The sequence below is a fragment of the Lepidochelys kempii genome, chromosome 16, assembly GCF_965140265.1.
Source record: "Lepidochelys kempii isolate rLepKem1 chromosome 16, rLepKem1.hap2, whole genome shotgun sequence".
NCBI classification, from domain to species: Eukaryota; Metazoa; Chordata; order Testudines; family Cheloniidae; genus Lepidochelys; species Lepidochelys kempii.
Genome location: NC_133271.1, coordinates 17,426,212 through 17,442,243, shown reverse-complemented (window position 1 = coordinate 17,442,243; position 16,032 = coordinate 17,426,212). Strand labels below are relative to the sequence as shown.

At 47.1% G+C, this 16,032-nt stretch overlaps 1 protein-coding gene across 2 annotated transcripts in view; it reads right to left on the bottom strand.

The window, feature by feature from the left end:
- The window catches only part of PRRX2 (paired related homeobox 2), a 70,308-nt gene that overhangs the window by 32,032 nt on the left and 22,244 nt on the right, over positions 1-16,032 (bottom strand). The gene's annotated exons all lie outside the window — the stretch shown is intronic.

Sequence of the window (16,032 nt, the reverse complement as noted above, 5' to 3'; positions counted from 1 at the left end):
ACCACCAGAGGTGTTGCCTAGAGGTATGAGCAGAGGACTGGGAGCCAGGAATTGACACAGGCTCCCTCTGCAACCATTGGCCACTCGCTCAGGCACCGAGCAGGTCCAGCTGATGTGCCAGTGAGAATAGCTGGTCTACATCAATTGCACTGGTGCTAGGATAGACATGCAATTTCCCAGAAAGCGCCGGTGTGTAGACAGCCATGGGGCAAAGTCAGGGACCGACACAAGATGCTGGTGGTGGTGGGGACAAGAGTGAATGTGCCCCTGCCCTTCTCACCCCCTCCTACCCCACCAGGACACGTGATGTGCCCCAGGCTGCATGGCTGCTGGGCGAAGATGAAACAGCAGCCATGTTGCTGGCCTTCAGTCTGTCTGGCTCATGTGGGCAGGGGCAGCTGGCCATGTGAGTGACTCTGGCCCACCCTGCTCACGCTCCCTGAGGCAGCAGGTGAGCAAAAAGCTGAGCAGCAAGGGGTGCTGTGACATTGCGGTGGTGGTGGACAGGGAAGCTCTTAGGAAGCCCAACCGACCGTGGGTCAGTCCAAGCAACTCATGGGCATGCAAAATGCAGGCAGGGGACTAGATGGTCCCAATATTGCCATGGGCTCTGGTGGTTCTGACCTCCTAGCACCGAGTCAGCTTAACCCACCCCTGGAACTGGAAACACAGTGAGTGGCTCTCAGAATAGATTCTGAAGTAACAAGAGTCGGCTGGCCTTCCCTTCCTAAGTTCCTTGCACGGCCCCTGCTTTACCGTTGGGAAGATGAGAAAAGGCAAGAATGGCCTATGAGAACAGCAGAAAGGAGCCTAGGATTGAACCATCTCATGTGTCTTCTCCATACGATCGAAGGACAGAGCGAGTGCTCCGCCTTGGGGCCTGTGCACCATGAGAATGGCTTTCCCTCTGAGGCTTCAACAGTTCTAGCCTATGTTCCTAGGACTCCTAAGAGGAGTGATTGTAAGGCCCATGTGGCTCCCAGAGGCTGCTCTTGAGTGTCTCTGCTTAGTTATGGCCTGTCCACCACTTGCAGAGATGCTTAGGATTCACTTGTTCCCCAGGACAACAGAGAGTGAACACAGTGCTCCAGGAAAGAGAAGGGCTTGGAACACTGGTTAAAGCCACAAGCAGTGTAGGCAAATTTCCACTATGCACAACTCTACCAAAGCCCCTGAGACCTGAGCTGCAATGTCCTCTGCGATTCCAGACCCGCTCCTCCTCACAGCTCTGCCAATTCACCTTGACTTCAAAAGGCCAGAAGGGACCATGAGATCATCTCATCTGAGAACCAGATTCACCAAAGGTGGGATTCAAACCCAGATGTGCAGAGCACACTGGATTAGCAGGCCATTGCTACTCAGTCACCTCATCTCATTATTCACTACTTTGCTACCTGCAGCACCTTCTGCTCAGCCAGGCCTGGGAGACTGCCGTGTCTGCAGATGAGACCAAAGATTCACTGGAGACTCACAACTATAATTTATTTGTGTTTGGTGACCTAATTCACCTTTGAACCTGGCTCTCCAGAGTGAAAGGCATTAAGGAATGTGCTAATTCTCTCTCCCACTGTACTACCAAAGGTCCCAAAGCCTTGGACGTTTTACTCTCAGAATCATTGTTAAACTTATATTTTGTTAATTTAAATAAATAGCTTTTTGCCATACACACTTACCAGAAACATTCCTCCTTTATATACACCTGGTATAACAGAAACCCCTGGGTCCCAAGAAAAAGCCATACAGACAGGACATGCAGCCAGAATTCCATATCAGTGTATATAACCTACACAAATGGAAGAGGGCTTTTTAATATCAAACTGGGATAATTATTACAATTTCTCTTTTTTTTTCTTCTCCTTTTTTTTCCTCCAAAGGGAAAAGTAAGAGGCCAAAGTATCAAATCTTGCAAGGGAAAAACCACTGAAAAAGTAAACACAAGGTGACCTCCTTCTTCTGATGTGCCCCATATGAAAACATTTATTGGAGTATCAATTTTCGTTCGTGTCCATTCAGACTGTCAGAGTGCAACTGGGAGGGAGCCAAAGCTCTTTGCATTTAGCCCCACAGGAAAAGGGTTGGGGGCCGGGCCTTACCTGAAATAGGCAAAGCGTTTTAAAACATTTTTCACCCTTGGGACAAGTTGTCTAATGAGGGTTGAATTTAATCGACAACCTGGTTTTGATTCCCTAGGCTAGCTTTGACAACTGTGGTAGATAACTGTAGTTACATTTGCGTTCTCTCTCTTGCCATCTCCTCCCTGAGCCAACAATGCAATTGGCATAAGCACATTTTGCAGCCCCCATGTTGTCACTGCTAGCAGAGGGCTCAATTCTGTGAGGTGCTGAGCACCTTCAATTCTCATTGAAGTTCACAGGAGCAGAGGGTGCTCGGAGCCAGATCTCCAATGCTATTTAGGAGTCTAAAGATGCAGATAGGTGCCCATCCGCATCTTGCAGAAGGAGCCTTCAGCTCTGTGCAGGATTGGGCTCCAAGGGTTATAACATTGTAAACTTGTCGAATGCAGGATTATGGGCCTGAGTCTGCAGAAGCTTTGCTTATGTGTATAGCCCCATTGACTTGAACTGGATTATTTGTGTTTGTCAGGATTGTGTGTGAGTAAGGATTTGTGGGAATCGGCCCCAGATCTATAAATGAGCTGCTTTTTCCTAAAAATAAATAAATAAATAAAATGACAATGACAAAAAGCTTGTCAAAAAATGTTCACTAAATGAATCACATTTAGTGGTTATTTGCTTCATTAAAAGGACATTGTGTGGTAGTTTAATTTCAACATTTGTTTTATGTTTTATAAGCCCCCTAAAACTCAGATAAATGGTTCAGTGTCTTTCCATTTAAATTGAAACAGTTATTTTTTTTAATTAAAAAATTTCCCTGCAGTATTTACAATCCCAAAACTTGGACATGAGCTAACCCATAAAGAACCAGAAACAAAATAACCAGAAACCAAGCTGAAACTGACTCTGTGAAGGAAGTGCAGGAAATGCAAACAAAGAACATAAATGGCAACAAATGGCACAGGATCTGAGCAAGACAATATATTATCTAATTCCTGTATTTTTAATAATCTGAGGTTTTATTAATAAGGCTTGTAAGAAAGTTGGTGTAGTTAATATGGTCTTAACTGCCTGTTTAAAATCAATGCTCAAGTCATTTTAAACTAATCTATAACACATGATGCCTACATGTTGCTTATTGACATTCAAAGGACTAAACTCTATTCTTTGCAAACCCCAGCCACCCTATACGCAACTCTACAGTTATGACCCCAAGGCTAGGTGTATTTTTTATTGTGAGTTGTAGGCGTATTTTGGAGCTTCTCTGGAGAGTATTTTTAAAGAGAAGGAATTATAAAAAGATAATTGGAAGATGTATTCCTCCACCTTTTGCAGATTTAATACCAATGAAGACACCTTAAAAGCTTAGGGTTGATTTGTTGAGCACTCTGGTTGCTGAATAAACAGGAGAATAAAAGCAAAATGGAAGCAACCCAATGCAGCTCCTTCTCTCTACCTAGATGGAGAGGCAAATCATGCATTCCAAGACCCTCCCAAGTTGTTGGTTTTTTTAAGAACTGTACAAAGATCCTTAGCTTGCAAAGAAGTAAGTAACAAAACAGTGACGGATCAGACTAATTCCTAGTGAACCCTGTTTGCAGGTGTGTTATAAACGATCCACCTTTACTCCCTCAGTCCCCGTTTGTTTGTTTTTTAATTATTGCAAGTAATTAAAACAGGCCCTCTGCATCTCTCTCTCTCTGGGGCATTTCCTTAAATATTAAGCCAAGTCATCACATGCAACTGAAGCTCTGGTGGTTTATTTCCCCCCTTGTCTTTCTTTGGGAGGAAAAAACGGTATGAAAGGGACCGAGAGCCAGGTATTGAACGCAAGTTCTGCAAACGGGCCGATCGCCGCTGCGGTTCGTACCAAAAATCAAAGGGCGGGGGTAGGCGAGGCACGTCTCCGGGACCAGGTGTTCCATCTCGGGCAAGGAAAACAGGGCTCGTGGCGGGTCTGCCCGTCAGGGTGAGGGGCTAAGTTCTCCCGCCTTATTTCTCAGCAGTGGGAGCCAGCCGTGGCCGCGCGCCCCGCGCAGGGGGGCTGGGCTCGTTCTCCCGGGGGCTGCTCGCCGCACAGCTGGGCGCCTCGACTTGCTTTTGCCCAGCAAGCCCCCCCGCGGCCCGCCTTGATCCAGGGCCAGACGCCTGCGCCCCCCGCCCCGGCTCGGCCAGCCGCGTGGGCGGACGCGGGGGGGCCGCGGGGAATTGCCCAGGGTAGCAGTGACCCGAGCAATGCCCAGCGGCGGGGCTCGGTTTAGGGAAGGCGGCGCAGTGCCTGCAGCAAGACCGCCCTCCCCCCCTTGCAACGCCGTGCACGGCGCGGCAGACTGGAGCGGAGCAGCCTGCCCCCCCCCCCGGCAGGGCTGCGCGTGCAGTGTTTTGAGACCCCGCTAGCCAGACAGGCTCGGTGCAGCCTGGCCAGTAGCCGGCTGGCTGGCTAGGGCAATGCAATGCCTCGCGCGCATCCCTGGCTTGTATCGTGCATGCGCCCCCCGGTGCCCCCGGCAGCTCCTCGTTTGCCCGGAGGAGGGTTGCGCGTCCTCTCGCTGCAGCCCCGCGCCATGTGCTCGCCGGAGCAATCCCCTGGCTCCCCTGCCATGTGCGCGCCAGTTTCCTTGCGTGTGAGGGCTGCAGCCTCTCGGATTCAGTGGCTGGAAGGGATGGCGCCTCTCCACATCTGGTTCAATGTGAGAGCCTGGCGCCTGGCTTAGCCACAGACTTCACTCGGAGACACACAGCCTTTAATAGACTCATGCAATTCTTCCTGATCTGTCACTGCAGCCGCAGCTGAAAAGCTGCTTTATTAGCCGCGCTCCGAAGGGGAGGGCGGGCTGGCATTTCTGCAGGCCGGGCACCCGTCTGGGCTCTCTCTCTCGGGGCTGGCAAAGGGCGTTATCGCCCGGGACCCGCCGTCTCCAGGGAAGAGAGCCGAGGTCTGGGGATTAACTTCAGGGCAGGCTCCGCACGCCCCCTGGGATCAGCAGCCCTTGGCAACATGGGTATTGCTCCAGCGGTGCAGACACGCGTCCACACGCAAGACACTTCTCCAGAGCAGGGGCCTCCAACCACTGATAACTCCCCGCTGAATTAACACCTGACCCTGCAGAGAGCTAGCCGCACACCCCCGGGCTATGTAGGACTTACTGCCCCCAATGCAGCTGTTGTGTTTTAAAAAAAAAAAACCTCTGCTGGGCTGTGTGCAGTGTAGTGTCTTAACTGGGGGTTGCAAACTGTTAGTACAGTGTCTGCCTCCATACCATAGTGATTACTTCTGTGTTAAATGCCTGCCAGGCACTCATAGTCGATGGGAAAGAGGGTGGGGGGTGCATAAGTCCCTAGACAGTATAAATACCTAGATAGATTGATTTGTGGCTTGCCTACCCCCTGCTTTTATTGTAGCTGCAGGTTCCCCATTTAATAACTGGGCTAATCCATTGCATCTCACAAGGCCCTGGTTTTGAGCTTCCCGGAAACATGGTAGTTCTTGGAAAAAGCCATTCAGAACCTGCATTTGCAACTCTCTCCCCTCTGGAGTGAGAGGGGTGTGAATCCAGAGGTCCCTGCCTCCTTCTCCTTGTCCTGGCCTTTCTCTGAGGAATGGGCATGACTGTGAAATTCAGCTCATTTAAAGTTTGGGAGTGTTCATCTGGGGCTCAGCCCATGGCAAAGCTAAAAGGGCCAGCTGCAAAATCTAGATTTGAACTCTGCAAAGTCTGGAGAGAAAAGCTGAATCCAGGGGTTTGGTCTGGGTGCTTCTTTAATTTCTATAAAGTTCAGCCACCAGATGAACTTAAGGCCCAGCGTCCTAACTTCTCTGGGGGCCACAGGAATACCTCTAGTAAAGTTTACTAAAGTTTGAAGATCAAAATCTGAAACGCAGTTTCTCTAAAGAAGTCCCAGACTATTAACAATAATATAAAGTAAGACTTCAAAGGTGCAAATACACTTGTAAGAGAGCAATATATTTGAAAATCTGTTCACTTCCTTCACAGACTTGCCCAGTCCGGCGTTCAGGATTTGGTGTTTGATGGTACCCATATAAGTATCAGGGACATGTTTCGTGAATGTCTGTGATACTACTAGGGAAACAAGGAATCCCAAGTTAATATCTTAGAAGGTAAGTGAAAGCAGAACTGATTTTTCCCCTTCCCCCAAAGTTTAAACTACATTTATTTTCAAGTCTATACATGTATTCTTTTGTGAAGGTACTGTCTAGAGTGTTTGTACCAATTAAAACATCATGAACATTATATCTAGGGTCCTAGTAGTTAGGGATGGAAAAGACATTGGATTCTAAAGTCCACTACAACAAGGACTACAGATGAAAAAAAGGACATGCCAGCCATATTACACTTGTAACAAGTAAGGAAGAAGTGGCTTCCGGGAAAGGACATTTCCCCTAGTTGTTGTTCACTTACGAGACTAATAAAATCTGAAGAGCTGCTGAAGCTGTTTAAGTGCCCCTGAAAGATCCCACTTTTCCCTTTGCTGCATGGAAGTGTGTGGTGTACCTTGGCTTATGTAAACAATTAGACATGTATGCCATTCCAAAGGTTCCAAAGCTTATTTCCATGTGTCTCATCCTTTCCTTACATCCGAGTATCTTCCAGTGCTCTAGGAATATATTTTCCCCTATTTTTTCCTCTTAAAGAAATCAAGCTTACAGCTCATAGAAGTCACAACACCCTCCTCTTACAGGCTAGGATTTAAAACCTCCCTCTCTGGGTCTGAATGCTGGATATAAACTACAGGTCTCTACTTGAGATAGTGCCCCTGGAAGTTCTTATGAGCTAAGTGATTTTATAGGTGTTATAGTGGTTAAGCATTGACTGGAGCAAGGAAACCTGCAAAGAACTAGTCATAACACCCATAAGAGGAGAAGAGGGATGAAGAACAAAGAGACAGAGTTCACCTCATTGCTCCCCCTTTCTGATGTCTGCCCCATAATTGTTGCTCTGGTGGCAAATGGTTTGCATGATGGAGGGTTAGATTATACTGTGTAAAGTGTGAAAAGACAATCTTTTACCTCCCTTATGGAGTGAAAGAACTGAATTTTTAATACGAAAATGCACTGTGATCAGTGAACATTAAAAGCCACCATGTAGGCCGACTTCTTACCTCATAAAGTCTAATTTTACATAATAAATTACAGCCAGCCAACACAAATCTCCTACCAGACAACGTCAGATGCACTGAACTGAGGATTCTGTTACTAATACGGTTTCTTCAAAAGTTTAAGACCAAGATTTTCAAAAGTAACTAGTGATTTTTGGGGCCCCAATTTAAGACAAGTTAAAATGGCCTGGTTTTTAGGGGTGGGCGCTTGGCTCCTTTTGACGATCAGGACCCTTTAAGATGTCCCAATTTGTGCCTCCGAACTTACTGGTCACATTTGGAAAACTAGGGCTACACTTCTTCTAAACCAAATCTTTTGATTTCTCCATCTACGAATAATGCTATAAATTGTCCTACTGAGCCCAACTGATCGTCATACAAAGTAAGTCTCTAGCATAAACGTCTTCCTGTCAGTTTCCTCTGGAACCCCTTCCATTGTACTTTTAACTACAAGAGATTTTTTTTTATATAATTAAGGCTACTGATAAAATATTCCCTTGTCTTGGCTTTGTAATTTATCTCCATTTCCCCCACACCTCCTTTCCATACTGCAGCCAGGAACAATATCGGTCTCCAAAACAGAAACTTGGGTCTAAGGAGCAGCAAAACCACAATCACTAGGCTGCAGAATGGCTCAGATTAGCCGGAGGGAAACCTGAAAGGAAGCAAACATTGCTGTTTGGGACTAAGATCTCTATATGAGGGAGGGAGAGGAAGCGTGTTCTCTTCCACTCTGCCTATTCAACAGAACTGATCACCTCTCTGTAGAATGCATGGCCCGTCGTATTGCCCAACCCAAAGACAAACCGTTGACCGTTTGCTCCTCTTCCACTGCAGACTTTAAGTATTTGGGATGCCTTTAGCCTCCATTTCTGCCCTGCCCGAAATGATGCAGTTCCATGCCTTATTTCTCCTTCCTGGTTAACTTGTTCCATCTGTGGGCTGCGTTATTGGAGTTTATGCTGCAGGCTGTTAAACTCCACAGGGGAGGGGGAGTGCTGGCCCTTGTAAGTCCAAACATTGCCTGTGTAAACCAGTCTGGGGGCTTAACCACAGGAAGTTAACTAAACCCAGTTCCACTTCAAACCCAGCCCTTTCAACTCAATTATTTACAGCTTTCAAGGCTGGTGAAGGACTACTACAGTACACCAAGTTTAAGGATGCATTGTAGTGTGTAGATGGTATAAAGGCATAAAATATTGGCTGGAGTTCAGACCTATAATGGGAAAACATTGCCTGGGGAGGGTTTTAATCACTGCCCCTAGGAACCCATTATGTCAATGCAGTTGGCAGTAGTATTTTGTGCTTCAACACAATGGGCCAGATTCTGATTAAGTGTGACCCAGGAATAAAGCCCCTGAAGTCAGTGTTCGCAAAAAGAACAGGAGGACTTGTGGCACCTAGAGACTAACCAATTTATTTGAGCATAAGCTTTCCTGAGCTACAGCTCACTTCATCGGATGCATGCAGTGGAAAATACAGTGGGGAGATTTATATACATAGAGAACATGAAACAATGGGTGTTACCATTTCCACTGAATGCATCTGATGAAGTGAGCTGTAGCTCAGGAAAGCTTATGCTCAAATAAATTGGTTAGTCTCTAAGGTGCCACAGGTCCTCCTGTTCTTTTTGCGAATACAGACTAACACGGCTGCTCCTCTGAAACCTGAAGTCAGTGTTGTTACTCTGGATTTGCACTGGTGTAACCAGGCCTTCTGCAAGCTGCCCTCTCTCTGCTAATGTATTGTAGTCCTGACACCCAGCTCTTCTATTCTTAAGAGATTGTCAACCATGTAAAATTATGGAGATCTGGGGATGTCAAATCAGAGCCACTGAGAACTGGATTCAGATCATCAGATTCCATTAATTGTGACCTCAACTCCCAGTCTAGTCAGTCTCCAGGAGATAAATGATGTTAGGATTTAATCAGCTGCCCTACTTAAATCCTCTAATATTTGTTGTTAAAACTTTGAAGGACCTGCCTTCAGTTTCATTTGTTAGACCTTAGTCTTAGCAGGCAAAGCCAGCTCTTCATAGCTAGAAGCAATTTATGTAAAGCTGTTGAGTGAAGCTTGTTTATATATAATTATTATTTATAGAGTGCTTCTCTCTCAAAGTCTAAATGGTTGACAAAAAATAGAGTAAAGGATTACAAAATAAAAACAAATAGAATCAATGTACATCGATGTGATCAATTAGTATATAATGTACAATTCATATTTATGTGGCATATGCACACTCTAAAGGCATACATACAGGTGTGTGACACTCCCCAAGAGCAAATTACGTGGACATTGTCTACACAGAAATGTGTGTGAATGTTCCTGGCTCTAAACAGACCCGCGGGGGTCTGTGATACCCCAGTACTGAAGCTATAAAAGGTGTCTTTCTAATAAGCGCTCCGTGAAAAGGCAAAGGTATTGAATAAAAGTTTTACACGGTCCAGACTTTCCTTCTGAAGTTTATGGCTAGAATTAGGTGGTAAAATCCATTTGATCATATTTTTAGGGCACTAACTGGGGACTGGAGGACCCTTCCCTGACACACAGCCCCCCTTCGCCCTCCAGACCGCTTTAGCGTTTGTGGGATAACGCGACTCGTGTCAATATCACTCAGGGCAGGGAAGATTTCGAAGCAGGATTCAGTCATTTCGACAACCGGCGGTCTAGAGCACACGCCCCGTCTCCCTGGAAATGCTGATTCGGTGCAATTCGCCCCTCTTGGCTGCCGAGGGTTTACGATTCATGGTTTCGCCGTGAATCAGACCCGCTCTCCACACGAACAGCGCCAGGGAAGATCGAAATGATCCTCCAGGGCGCCGCTCGCATCTCCTTTTGGGTCCTGATTTAGCTCGACACCGCGAGCTTTAGGGGGGAGGGAGAGGTGATTAATCCAACACCCCCCCCCCCGCAAAGTGATTGAAAATTACAGTGTAAACTGAGAGTCGCTCTGGAGGAATCATGCCCCCCTGGCTCGGCTTGTCACTCCGGTCTCAGTCCCGTTCACACGGCGGTAGGATGGAGAAGGGAGGGGGGAACTCATCTGTGGGGGAGATTGGAAACGTACCGCTAATTATCACTAATGAAGGGCGGGCTGCCTGGCCCTTAAGGGAGGGGCTGGCTGGGAGACGCTTCGCGCCCCTTGGGTGCCGGGGCCGGCTCTGCTCGCGGACAAGGAGCGGCAGGGGAGCCGCTGAGCGCCGCCGGGCCCCCGGGGGTGCGGCAAAGCCCGTCGCGCGTAGCCCAGCGCCCCGGCGGGGGCAGGACAGAGCCGAGACGCGGAAAGGAGCCCGGACCACGTACCTGCAGCCACCTGCCCGGCTAGAGCCAGCGGCCGCCCCGGGGCGCTCGGAAAGCGGATCGGTGCCTGCCCAGAAGAGCCCTTCCTGGGCGCTTTTCTCCTCGTCTCTCCAGTCCTGGAAGGGGGGGGGTGTCTTTCCTCCCCGGGGCTCCCTCGACCCCTCCCGCCAATAAACGTGCAGCCCCTCCAAGGCGACCCACACCTTGCCCCCTATTCCCTCCCCCGCTCCCAGCGGGGTGATTTGCAACATAATTCGTTCCCTGGGGGCCGTGGGAGCTCAGCCCCGTGCCGTGTGCAGGGCAGGAGGGTGCAATGCAGAAAGCAAAGGAGAGCGAGGATGATGCTTCATGCGGAAAAAACTATTTTCTCTCCGGGGAGAAACGCCACGAAATCTGACCAGTAAAGGGACAAGGCTGAACTTGCTGGGGTCTCGTTAGACCAGGGGGGCGATTTACTATCTAGCCCGAGAGGTTTCATTGCAAGAAATTAACCTAATAACAGAGACAGATTTGCTAAGAGAACTTTTTTTTTTCGCTATAGCAAGAATGAATTCGTCTCTAGGACGAGTTTGGAGAGACGAGGGGGGATAGGTAAGAGAAATCAGTCCCCACATAAATGTCCAATTAAAACAGCTGCGTTTCCTGCCTGATGGACGGGAGCGGGGGACACCAACCCTTTTGGTCCTGTTTTCTTTTTGGCAATAACCCCCCTACGAACTCTGCACAGAGCTTGTCTGATAAAACAGCCCCCCCTTCAAGAGCTTGGGTTTTCCAGCAAATTTTCATTTGGCTCATTTAAACAAAAAGCCTTGGATCCGTTTTTAGGGGAAAATAAACAGAACCGATTACCGTAGGAAAAAATGATCTTTTAACAGCCCCCCCCCCGGCCCCTTGATTTAAGGCTGTTTGGAATAGCCTGCCCTCAAAACAGGAACGGGGAGCGTCTTTCGAAAGCGTCAAGGATGCTGATTCTAGCACCCAGTCCTATGCATGGACCCCTTCGCTGAGAAACCAGGCCATACCCTGCAAAACACCTGACCCCATTCCTCTTTCCAACGCAATTACATTAAGGGGCACAAAAAGAACAGAGCAGCGTGTGTCTGTTCCTGCCCAGCGATGAGTGTGGGTGCCACCCAGCTCGTATGTCTGAAAATCAAACTCTGTAAGTACCACTCCGGCAGCAAACTCCCCTTCAGCTCCACAGACAGATAAGATGCACAGAGTCCCGCTAGATTTTCGTTACACGCCACACCCGCCCTAACAAGGCTGCGCAGTGGGTTAGGTTGTGTGTATTTATTTCTTATTGGAGCCAGATCTGTTTAGGTTGAAAACATTTTGGTTCTGGAATTCTAGAGCGGGGGGATTTATTAAGACTCAGGTGGAAAGAAATGATTCCCTTTGGCTTGGGTCTTGTATTATTTGGCGCCCTGTGTTTGTTTTGTTACAGCGTCTCCCTTCCCAATTATTGTCACTGGTAAAAAACCAAACACTTCCAGCAGCCTGGGTATTTGGGTGTTTCTAGATACTCAAACGCGGTCCGACCTCTGCCGCACACTGGTGAGGGTGAAAGCCAAGACATCAACGCAAAACTGTACACCTGAAGTTGCGAGTTTGGTAGAGGTGTTTATATTTAGCCTGGCCGCAAAATAACGGCAACGACAACTCCGGCTCCCAAAGCAGCCGCATAAATGTGAGCCCTAGAATGACGCAAATAAAAGAAAGTCTGGTAGAGGAGAAGCAGGAATTTCTATCCGCCATGCAGGAGAGAGAGAAAAAACCACGGAAACTTTTTTCCTCGTTTATTTTTCCCAGAACAAAACTTGCTCTCTTCCCTCCAGAACCTTGGAAACTAGGAAGCCAATGAGCCAGAGGAATTAATACGTCTTGCTTCCTTCTCCTCCTTCCATTTGTCTGTTTGTAAAGCACTTTCTCTTTTCTCCATGGCTGACAACTAAAATATGCTCAATGCGTGATCATAGCTTTAATCCATTGGAAATCTGTTTTCTATCAGCCCCCTCTGTGTGTTTTACAGTCACATTACAGCAAAAGAGAAAGAGAGAGATCCGGTCCCATATTGACCACAGCTTCAGACCGTCTGAATATGGCCTAATGCACAGAGTACTGAGGTCAGTGGAAATCTTTCCATTGCCTTCAGTAGGCTTTGGATTGGGCCCCGGTTGAGCAAAGTTTGCAGCATGCTCTCCTACCAAGAAACCCTCTAAACGTGCCTTATGGTTATAATCTTATAGACTGGGCTCTGTTTTCCCTGGCTCCTGGGTTCAATGCCATTTCCCCTTGCCTCAGCTTGCAGGAGGTTTGCAGAGAATCAAAGGTCTGATTTTTCAGGCAGGGTAGGATCTGCATGGTTTCTAAGCCAGAGGAGGGAAGAGGAGTATTCCCCCAGTGTTGCAAAATGAGTATGTCCAGAGGAGGGGAAGGAAAGGAACCTCATCTGGACAATGGATGTTGTAAATGTCAATCGTGTGACTAGGAGAGAGCCCATCAAATGCTTAGGGAGAAAGGTAGAACTGCCCCACTTAGCGCTGCGCTTTTTAAAAACAGATTTCTGACTTTACCCACCTCCCCTAGTGACATCCCGTGTCTAGCTTGTGGCCACGGGCCATTTCATAACATTTTGTACGATTATTGCACCTTCAGCCAAGGGGCTCAGTGTGCTGCACCAAAGATGGGGTAGCAGAGGCTGAGATTAAGGGCCCAAACCAAAGGCCATTGAAGCCAGTGGCAGTTTCCCCATTGACGTCGATAACTTTTAGATCAGGCCACAACAGGCCTGGTCTACCCACAGAGTTTTTTTTGTTTTTTTTTTTTTGCAAACCACCATGTTTTAATGGTTATACCAATCAACAAGAATCACTTTTTTTTCTTTAGGAAAAGAACTGAAAAGTACAAATGCAAAACAAGATCAAAAAATCCATTAGTTTAATCAAAGTTTCCTGCGTGCAGATTTAAATAATTATAGAAATCACCTTGATTTAAAATCAATCCACCCAGCCCCCCCCCCCAAACAAAACAAACAAAAAGTTACTTGAGTCCCAAAAGATAAGTCTCTGTCAATAAAGCTATTCCCTGAAAGTGAAGTTTAAAAGTGAACAGTTTGTGTTTGAAAGCACACAAGGTTTCTAATAAGAAATTGAGTTTTCTGGAAGTCATGGAGAGAGGCAGAGACACACAGAAAGTTACATAAACCTGGCCTCTCTGTTTAAAGATGCCACTGCTAAATTCTGCCAGCCATAAGTAAAAATTCCTCCAAGAAGAATCAGGACTTGAGCTAAGTTTTAGTTAAGAGTGAAAGATTTTGCCTTTAAGACGTCAAAATATCCTTGTCATGCACATCCAATCTATGTTGATTACCTGGAAACCATTTCCTTTCCTTACTTTAACTCAACCCATTCTAGATACAGTTTAACTTGCACCAGTTTAACTAAAGGCCTGATTTAAATTTCAATTAAACCAGTGCAACTTTGCTGATGGACATGTTTGCATGGATTTAAACCTGGCTTATATTGGTTTAGCTTGCACCAGGAAATTTCCAGGCACAAACTAAACCAGTGTAACCAGTTTTAAGCTGATCTAAGTGTGTCCACACAGAGGTTTGCACCAACTTAATTACATACTTTTAAACCTGATTTAAGTTAAAGGGATGCAACTTTGCATAGAGAAATCCTAAGTGAATTGCCCAAGTCAGTGAGAAAAGAACCTTCCCTCTCCAGGCTCCCAGCCCTCTGTTCTAACCAGTAGACCACACTGTCTCATCCAGTGGTTTATGTCACTGCTGTTTTAGACGAGCCTGGACTCCTTGGCACTGTGAACTGGGTCCCTGCAGGGCTGGCTCAGCTAAATTAAGTATGCAGCGAACAGCATGGGGGTCTTTTGGATGAGACAGAGACCATGTAGGACTTGTCTGCTCTGCTTGCCTTAACATGTGCTCAAGGAGAGCTCCATCTCTCTGCAGAGGTGTTATGCGCGATGGGTACTCATACAAGGCAGCTCCCCCTCCCTTTGCGTTTAAAACGGCTAGCATTTAACGACACATTGCTATTCATTGTTGCATGCTGTGGATCAGGCCCATTTGGTTTGTAAGGAGAGAATGCTATGAATTCAATGGAGCTGCACTGATCTGTAAGCAAGGGTGGAAATGGCCTCCTCTGGCTCAGGGAACGTATGCTGGAAAGGTGGTTGTGCATCTTCAGGCTGCTTTTTATAGTATGGATTCGGGGCTCTCTGCTCCCCCTGTGAGGCCCAGCGTGGAGGGGAGGACAATGCAGAGCACGCTAGGGAAGTGTCTGCAGCATGCTTGTGCGGGGAAGTTACACTTCCTGGGGTGATGCTCACCCAAGTCTCAGAAACAATTCTATGCAGCTGAACCTTGGGGTGAGAATAATGCAGCGTGGAACACGCTGCGGGGAGGGAGAGGAGGCTTTCCCTATAATCTTTTGACGTGGATGGAGTCGGATCTTTACCCGCTGCTGAAAATTAGCTCCCAGACACCACGACTCGTCTGTTTCCCTGATCCATTCTCAGATGTCACCAGCCACCATTAAGTACAAACAAATAGGGAAAGGTTTTGGGAGGGAGGAGGTGCAAAGGGGCAACAGACAAGCTTGATTAATTGGTAGATCTTTACTGATTGATTGATGTTTGCCCAATGCCTTGAAAACCTAACAGAGGCGCTGCTGTTGGTAAAGAAAGTTACGCTGCATGCCATCTGTGTAAAAGAATGTGAATGAATGGGTAAAAAGGGTTGAGAGTTACCAGAAATAACTTGCAATCATATGGCAATGCATCTCAATGGCTAAAGAAAAATACACGCCCAGAGGCATCCAAGAGCCACCTCTATCCAGTGAGGATAGCATGGACTTACAATGCCCTACCTCTGTGCCAGCGAGAGGCGAGTGAGCTTGAACACAATCCTAAACCTGTTTTCTAACATGGATTTTGGCTCTGTACTTGTTTTTCCCACTGCTCCACGAAGTTTGCATCCAACTGCTTTGCACATGGCTTCGGTGCCATGTTCTCAGTGCTTATTATTCATATATTTTTTGCCAGCGGATTTTGGCTCCTTCAAGGCTTATTCCTATGAAGGGGTATCGTATGGCCCTCGATATTGTTATGGATCCTTAATGCATGTTTTAACCACCAGCGCTGGCTGCAGAGGCCTTACAAGGACTGAAACAAACTAGACTGATCTAACACATGCTCCTGGTTCACATTTCTCAACGGACGTTGGAGAAGATTCCCTTCTAATGCCTCATACCATTTCTGGCGTTTGTTGCTCTTCCCTCTGTGCGAAACAAAAGGGCGTCAGACCTAAAAATATTAGAATGATCCTTGAAAGGTTTGTCTGAAGCTTGACAGTTATAATGGCTCCAGAAGGAATTAGTTCAGACATGAGATCTTGTGCCAAGGTGTCTCCAACCGATGCCATGTTTGGGAGAGAAGAGGGGAGATAGATAACATAAACTCCAACATCTGTGATCTGAAACATCTTGTTATATGACACTGGATCATATGTTCAACC